This window comes from Macaca thibetana, chromosome 7 (genome assembly GCF_024542745.1).
Source record: "Macaca thibetana thibetana isolate TM-01 chromosome 7, ASM2454274v1, whole genome shotgun sequence".
Classification (NCBI taxonomy): domain Eukaryota; kingdom Metazoa; phylum Chordata; class Mammalia; order Primates; family Cercopithecidae; genus Macaca; species Macaca thibetana.
This window is the reverse complement of record NC_065584.1, coordinates 105,962,007-105,970,813: the sequence shown is the minus strand read 5'-3', so window position 1 is coordinate 105,970,813 and position 8,807 is coordinate 105,962,007.

The window sequence follows — 8,807 nt, the reverse complement described above, 5'->3', positions numbered from 1 at the left end:
CTGGGCAGAGTCCAGGGTCGGAGTAGGTTGGGCCTGCCACCCAGTTCTGCCCAGCGCCTCCCCAGAGGCCAGGGCCACAGCCGGGGTGGGAACCCCAACCCCGTCTCAGGGATACAGGAAGCAGGCCCACTTGCAACCTGGCTCCCTGCAGCTCCTGCCCACTGGCTGCTGCTTCTCCAGCAGAGATGCCCTCCTCTGCCCTCTCCCCAGTTCCCAAACTGACCTCTTCCAGGCCTACTAAGGTCACCTCTTCCAGGAAGCCACCTATGTGATTATTTCCCTCCCCCTCCTTGCCTCCCGTGGTCTCCTTTCCCCAGCCAGGCTGTTAGCTTTTTGCATTTTATCTTTCATTTTGCATCTTGATCTATCTCCCTTTCTCACCTAATGGGGATTTATTACAACAGCAACCAATTTTCCTATGCTGGAAAATGAGGAAAGCAGTGTAGCTGTCAGAAATAGTAAAAGTGTTTCAGGTCTGTCAAGAAAACAAAACCAAATCACACCATTTCCCCTTCATTTCATCTTTGTTAAATGAATGCCTAAGCCAACAGCGTGCAAAGTGAAGGACTGAACGCTTTCGTTTTTCAGTCCTCAAACTAAACATTAAACTCATCTGATGGGATTGACAATATCTCTTTAATAATTAATGGTATGCACTCAGGACAAAATCCTTTATGATGCATAAATACTTCCTAGTACTGGCACATCCTGGTTGTTTTGGAAGTTTGGGGAGGATGGTGGATGGATACCCCCTCTCTTTGAAAACATTTTTTCTTTATCTGTCATTTGAATTACCAAAACATTACAAGTGTATCACTAAACATTGAAACACTGGAGAAATATACAGAATGAGGGTTTAAATCCCCAGAGTCTGAGACCCCAGGGATGACCACTGTTGAGTTTGTGGCATTTTTCTTTTTTTTTTTTTTTTTGAGATGGAATTTCACTCTTGTTGCCCAGGCTGGAGTGCAGTGGTGCGACCTTGGCTCACCACAACCTCTACCTCCCAGATTCAAGCGATTCTCCTGCCTCAGCCTCCCAAGTAGCTGGGATTACAGGCATGCACCACCACGCCTGGTTAATTTTGTATTTTTAGTAAAGACAGGGTTTCTCCATGTTGGTCAGGCTGGTCTCGAACTCCCGACCTCAGGTGATCCACCCACCTCGGCCTCCCAAAGTGCCGGGATTACAGGCGTGAGCCACTGCACCCAGCCTTTTCTCTCCACTTTTTTTTTCCTAAATGTGTATTATTTTATGTTATTCATTTTCCAACAGGGGATCACACAGTAACAGTGTTCTCATAATTTCATTATTCTAGCAGTATTCCACACACTGTTGAGAGCCCATGTGTTACCTTGATTGAAAACTAGCCAAAAAGCAAGACTCTACCTTTAAAAAAAAGACGGGGGGAGGGGCGGACGCGGTGCCTCACACCTGTACTCCCAGCACTTTGGGAGGCCAAGGCGGTCACATCACTTGAGGCCAGGAGTTTGAGACCAGCCTGGCCAACATGGTGAAACCCCCTCTCTACTAAAAATACAAAAATTAGCCAAGCATAGTGGCAGGTGTCTGTAGTCCCAGCTACTCGGGAGGCTGAGGCCGGAGAATTGCTTGAACCTGACAGGTGGAGGCTGCAGTGAGCAGAGATCACGCCACTGAGCTCCAGGCTGGGCGACAGAGTGAGACTCTACCTCAAAAAAAAAGAAAAAAAAGAAAACTAAATGTTGTCTCTGAGCAGGACTCCTGTCTCTGTGGGTGGTCACCACAGGGATGGGCCCGAAGCTGTCCTTGAAGGGATCTTCACCAAGCCCCAGTGAAGGAAAAAAGGACACCACCTGCTTTTCCACTTTGCCCCATGCTACCCACTTCCCCTCCTTTCTCCAGTCCCGCCTTCCCTCCTCTCCTACTGTCGTTAACTCTCACCCTTGTTTCTGTCGGCATCCAGAGGGAAGCCAGGAGCACAACACGTCCAGCAGCAACCATGCTTGCTTCGAAACATTCCCGACATTGCAGCTTATAACCAACATCGTTGTTGGCCCTAATCTCTACAACAAGGATTTAATGGGCTGTGTGTCTTGGGGTGGATCTTGAGCTTGGAGCCCAAAGGTCTCTACTCCTGACTGTCAAAGTTAACTTGCTGCCTCAACTGGTGGTGGGTACTAGAACCTATGAGGAGTCAATGTGCTCCTACTTGGGAAGTACCTGGCAGGGAGTCCAGCAGCACCAGGCTGGCAGGTGTTATTGCTGTCCCGGGTGTCATCCGGGGCTGTTCTGACACACTGCTCCCCTCCTCCAGGCCAGGATACTCCGGGCTTCTCCCCTGCTCCTCCCCTCAAGGAGGCACGGCCAGCAAGGATCCCAGCCCCCAGTAAGGATCCCAGCCCCTTTTCAGGTGGAATTTGGTGAAAAGTCACAGGCTGGGGAGTTGGGAGGCTGGATAGATTGGGGTGGAGACCCCAGGGAAAGACCAACAGCTAGAGGACCTCAGGTGTCCCGGCTGCGCCCATCCAGCTGTAGGACCTCAGCACATCCCTGGGCTTCTTGGTGGCCTGTTTCCTGAGGAAACAGTCTCTGAGGCCCGGCACACCCACTGGGGCCCGCTGAGTGAGACCCAGACCTGAGCTAGGCCAGGGCAGAGTGGGGAGAGGACCGCATAAATATGCATAGATAATTTCCCTCACCATCCAGCAGAGCTCAGAGGGGTTGACAGTAAAGGGGCTGCTCTGCCCCTCCAACTCTGTCCCATTCCTCAGAGGCAACCACCTAACTTTTCTGGTTTTAGTTCTTCTGCAGGCCACCTCCTGTTTTAGGGAATGATTAGTCAAAGAGTTGGAGAGAATTCCTTCTCGCCAGGCTCTGACATAATAGGTTATTTTATAAGTAGTGAGTGAAACATTCAAAAGCACAAGAACTATCAGAAGAGTTGCTCAGCAACCCCTTTATTTTCTTCTCATGATTCTGCCCACATTCATTTCTTAGCTCTTCACAGGCAAGGTCTCTTTCGTTGCATTGATTTGTGTATCCAAGCACTGGGCAAATAAAGAGGCTCATTCCTCGTCAAGTTCCATGAACATGACCTCATCATTCTTCTCTCCTAAACCTGGGATGATTGGCAGAAAGGGCATCCATACAACTTTTTCTTCTGCATTTGGCATTGAAAAATGGACTTCCTGTAGTCTGTAGTAGAAATATTGGAAAGTAGCAATAATCCTAGCACTTTGGGAGGCCAAGGCGGGTAGATCGCTTGAGCCCAGGACTTCAAGACAAGCCTGGGCAACATAGGGAGACCCTGTCTCTACAAAAAAAATAGAAAAAATTAGACAGATGTGGTGGCGTGCACCTGTAATCCCAGTCACTCGGGAGGCTGAGGTGGGAGGATCATTTAAGCCTGGGAAGTCAAGGCTGCAGTGAACCATAATCACACCACTGCACTCCAGCCTGGGCGACAGGAGTGAGAACCTGTTTTAAAAAACAAAACAAAACAAAACAAAACAAACAAAAAAATGATGACATAGAGTTAAATACAAAGACTAAAGAAATACCTTGGGCTTTTATACTCTTTACTTGTAACTCTTCTAGTTTTCCTGTGGGAATGGACTAGCCTAAGTGTTAGAGCACACTGCTCTCCTGGCAACTACAGAGCCAGTTCAGCTGGTCCCAGGAGAAGAAAGCATTCCAGTACCCCAAAGGCTGGAATCCCCCAGTCTGCTTGGCATGATTATCCAATGGTCTCTGATATAGTTTACTCCTTGACCCACTCTACTCACTGAGAACATCTGGGCACACATGGTCATTATCCAATACAAAATGCAAGGCCAAGTCTGGGGCTCATCTACGGCAGCAGCAAGAGGCCTGGTAGAACTAGGATGCCTGGCCCCACCTGCAGGAGTGCTTAAGGCCACCAGGCAGGGCAAATTTTACCCAAGCAGTTCAGAGATCACTGTTCCCAAATATTTAATATTTAATTGATTGCACTTATAAAGTGTATTTCCCTTGTTGTTGTTTTACCTTCTATTCCTCTTGCCTCTCCAGCTCATATTAGCATTTTATTTATTTAGTTGTTTATTTATTTATTTTTGAGACAGGGTCTCACTCTGTCTCCCTGGCTGGCGTGCAGTGGCACAAAATCAGCTCACTACAGTCTTGACCTCCCAGCAATCCTCCCACCTCAGCCTCCAGAGTAGCTGGGACTACAGCTGTGCACCATACGCCAGCTAATTTTTTTCTGTTTTTAAAAAATTTCATCCCAGTTATTCTAATATTTATTTATTTACTTATTTTGTAGAGATGGGGTCTTACCATGTTGCCCAGGTCTAGAACTCCTGGGCTCAAGTGATCCTCCTGCCCCAGTCTCCCAAAGTGCTGGGATTACAGGTGTAAGCCACTGTGCCCAGCCTCATACCAGCTTTTCATATAGTGAGAAACTGAGATAGTTCCTTTTCAGTTTGATCCAGATCAAGATGTTCTGCAAACCAAGGGTCTTAATTCATGTTATGCTCTTGGGTTCAGGGGTGATGTTCCTGTCTATTACAGGTTTTATACTAAAAGCTATATCTTCCTTCTAAAGTACACTTCCTCCAGCTATTGGCGGGGGCCGTGGAGACTATTAATTTGGATTTCCTTTGCCTTATTGATCAAGTCACAGTTGATAAGCTGATTCGCTATACAGGCAAAAATGATTCCGTGATTGTTTCATCTTCTCCCCCTGTCAGAGAAGTGGTCTGATATGGCCCTCACTGGGCCTAAGGGCGAAGCCAGATACTTTTACAGGAGTAATCATGGAGAGGACTTAAGGCCTCCTGGGAGGAGCCAGGAAAACAATTTACCAAAGACCAGCAGGGTCCATACAGAAGTGCTGACAAGTAGGGCACCACAAATTCAATACAATTGTTAGGTAGAACAAAAACGGACACCTGGTGTCCTGCTGTGGAGTCAAAGGCGTGGCTGCGTCTTTCACTCTACTCTCACTGGTAATCTCACTGTTCTTCCTGGATGGGCCTGCCAATCAGACACCATGACTCACTTAGAAACACTCCTTTCCATTTCACTACGCCTATAGAAGCAACAAAGGTTCCTGATTCCCAGGGCTGTGTTCTGTGGCCGTGGAAACCTGACCCATCACAGAAGCTCAATACTGGCCAGCTCATAGGCTGGGAGCCTCAGCTGTAGCATTTCCTGTTGGTTCCCACCAGTCTCCTTCCCCAGGGCAGTGCTGGTCCCCACAGGGATGAGAGCTGGAAATGTAGTACTCAGGGGCTTGGGCAGAGAGCTTTGTTAGCCACCCCACCCTCAGGAAATGGAGAGGCACTGGAGCTCACAGGTTGGAGGGGAAGAGCAGTGTGTGAGGGGCCCTGAGATGTATCCTGTAGTTCCAGGAGATGGTGACAACAATGGTACCAGCTGGCACACTTAAGAGCTTGGCAGATGCCAGGATCTGTGATAAAAGCCTTACCTGCACTATCTCAATGAACCCTCACAATAACCCAGTGAGGTAGGCACTGGCTACCGTTTCCCCTACCTGTCCTCCATGGAAGAGTGTGACTGGGGAGCCAGTACCAGAAAGGGAGCAACTATTGAGAAGTTGGCCAGCCTGAGGTAAAGCCAGGGACCACCGCACTGCATGCTAGTATTTGGAAGATCTGAGCTGGCTCTTGAGGTGTCTGCCCCATGTGACCATCTCATTGGCTGCACAGCAGGCAGGATGGATTCTGGACCCACGCTTGGACTCTACTGCTGTGGACTGTGTTCTCTGGTCAGACTCTGTGTCATCAGGGTTACTGTGCCTTTGAATGACTTCCTGGGTAAGACCCAGTGTGAATTTTGCAAGGGTTGATTTACTGGGCAGTCAGCCCCATATCCTGAATAAGAATTCAGCTGCTCCAAGGCTATACGTTTTGCCACGATAGAAAAGATGAGCCCTCATGCAGTGGCTCACGCCTGTGATCCTAGCACTTTGGGAGGCCAAGGCGGGCAGATCACTTGAGGTCAGGAGTTCAAGACCAGCCTGATCAACATGGTGAAACCCAGTCTCTACTAAAAATATAAAAATTAGGTGGGCATGATGGTGCATACCTGTAGTCTCAGCTACTTGGGAGGCTGAGGAAGGAGAATTGCTTGAGCCCAGGAGGCGGAGGTTATCGTGAACCAAGATCACACCACTGCACCGCAGCCTGGGCGACAGAGCAAGGCTCTATTTCCAAAAAGAAAAAAAAAAAGAAAAAAGAAGAGCCGCCAGTGTGGTAGCGCATGCCTGTGGCCCTGGCTACTTGGGAGGCTGAGGTGGGAGTATTGCTTGAGTCCTGGAGTTCGAGGCTGCAGTGAGCCATGATAATACCACTGCACTCCAGCCTGGGCAATACAGCAAGATCCTGAAAAAAAAAAGAAAGAAAGAGAGAGAAAGGAAAGAAGGAAGGAAGGGAGGGAGGGAGGGAGGGAGGGAGGGAGGGAGGAAGGAAGGAAGGAAGGAAGGAAGGAAGGAAGGAAGGAAGGAAGGAAGGAAGGAAGGAAGGAAAAAGAAAGAAAGAGAGAGAGAAAGGAAAGGGAAAAGAAAAGAAGAGAAAAGAGAAAGAGAAAGGAAAGGAAAGGAAAGAAAAGAAAAGAAAAGAAAAGAAAAGAAAAGAAAAGAAAAGAAAAGAAAAGAAAAGAAAAGAAAAGAGTCCCAGTGAAATTTCTCTGTCAGCGAGAGCCAGCACAGCAGGATGCCAGATGGATCTTATGCAGATTCCTTAGCCTGAGACAGGGATTCTGTTCAAGTGATTTATGGGGGAGTATTCTTGGGAGAAGGGGGAAAGGGAGGCAGAATAGGGCTAGGGGAAGAAGCAGCAGTGTGGTCTCGGCTGAGGCTTGGCTTTAGTCTGATCCCACAGAGACACTCTAGAGCCCAAACTCTCCCATGGAGTTAGTTCCACTTTGAGGTGAAGCAAGGACAGCCTTTCGTAGCAGTGCTAGTCATGGGCCAAGGATGGGGGCAAGGATTAAGAGTGGAAGTGGGGATTGCCTCTCAGGTGAGGTGGTTTCCATTTGGCTCAGGACAATGCTTCGAAATGTGTGCTCTTGGAGCAGTTGATTCTTTTTTCTTTTCTTTTCTTTTTTTTTTTTTTTTGAGACACAGTCTTGCTCTCTCGCCCAGGCTGGAGTGAAGTGGCGCGATCTCAGCTCACTGCAAGCTCCACCTCCCTGGTTCACGCCATTCTCCTGCCTCAGCCTCCCGAGTAGCTGGGACTACAGGCACCCGCCACCACACTTGGCTAATTTTTTGTATTTTTAGTAGAGACGGGGTTTCACCGTGTTAACCAGGATGGTCTCAATCTCCTGACCTTGTGATCCACCCACCTTGGCCTCCCAAAGTGCTGGGATTACAGGAGTGAGCCACTGCGCCTGGCCTGGAGCAGTTGATTCTTATTCTCTGATTCTTTTTCTCTGAGCTACCCCAGCATGCTTCAGAGAAGGGGCAGCTGTGAGTTGCTACCAACTAATAGCGCCTGGGGGACGGGCTCCCTGCGGTAAAGGGCATCTGGGCAGGGCACCAGCAGCATCCACTACAGGTAGGAATAGATTGTTTCTGTTGGCTGGAAGCAGGGTGCAGGCTCCTGTGGACCACCGCAGGCATGGGCCCATGACAAGGCAGGGCTTCTCCCCTGTAGGCATTCTGCCTGCCTTGAAGTGGGTTAGTCTTAGGGAGGACCCTGGCTTTGTCCACAGCTTTGTTCCAATGAGAATCTTTATCAGGGGTTTGGTGGAACCAAGGCAGTTTAGTGTGAAAACAGAGTATTTAATTTGGTCAGAACTGTCAGCTGGCTGGACTCCACAGGAATGTGTCCCATGCTGAGCCTGGGTGCACTACTCCAACCACTCAAAAGCCAGTGGCCAGGCCGAGTGCGGTGGCTCATGCCTGTCATCCTAGCACTTTGGGAGGCTGAGGTGGGAGGATCACCTGAGGTTAGGAGTTCAAGACCAGCCTGGCCAACATGGTGAAACCCTGTCTCTACTAAACATACAATAATTAGCCAGGCGTTGTAGCACATGCTTGTAATCCCAGCTACTTGGGAGGCTGAGGCAGGAGAATCGCTTGAATCCTGGAAGCAGATGTTGCAGTGAGCCGAGATTGTGCCACTGCACTCCAGCCTGGGTGACAAAGCGAGACTCAGTCTCAAAAAAAAGTCCAGTGTAGGCCGGGCGCGGTGGCTCAAGCCTGTAATCCCAGCACTTTGGGAGGCCGAGACGGGCGGATCACGAGGTCAGGAGATCGAGACCATCCTGGCTAACACGGTGAAACCCCGTCTCTACTACAAAATACAAAAAAACTAGCCGGGCGAGGTGGCGGGCGCCTGTAGTCCCAGCTACTCGGGAGGCTGAGGCAGGAGAATGGCGTGAACCCAGGAGGCGGAGCTTGCAGTGAGCTGAGATCCGGCCACTGCACTCCAGCCTGGGCGACAGAGCGAGACTCCGTCTCAAAAAAAAAAAAAAAAAAAAAAGTCCAGTGTCCAGAGTGGTTGACTGGACACTACCTCAGCCCAGAAATCCATGTAGTCACGTCCTGTTGAAACTCTACCATCCAGGAATGTGTCTCAAATTCCAGGGTGAAGATCCTTCGCCTTCATGTGTGGTGTGTCCCCTGAGACCCTTTGGAAATAATAAGAAAGGGCCATCTCTGAACCCGGTCAGTTCTGAGATCAGACATGAGAAGTGAGTTTCCAGGGCCTCTGGATGTCAGTAGGGGGCGCCTCCTGTCCAGAGGTAGCTCCAGCCCAAACACCAAGAGCCTTTTCAAGACAGACACTGCCATCCCATTGAATTCCAGACATCTT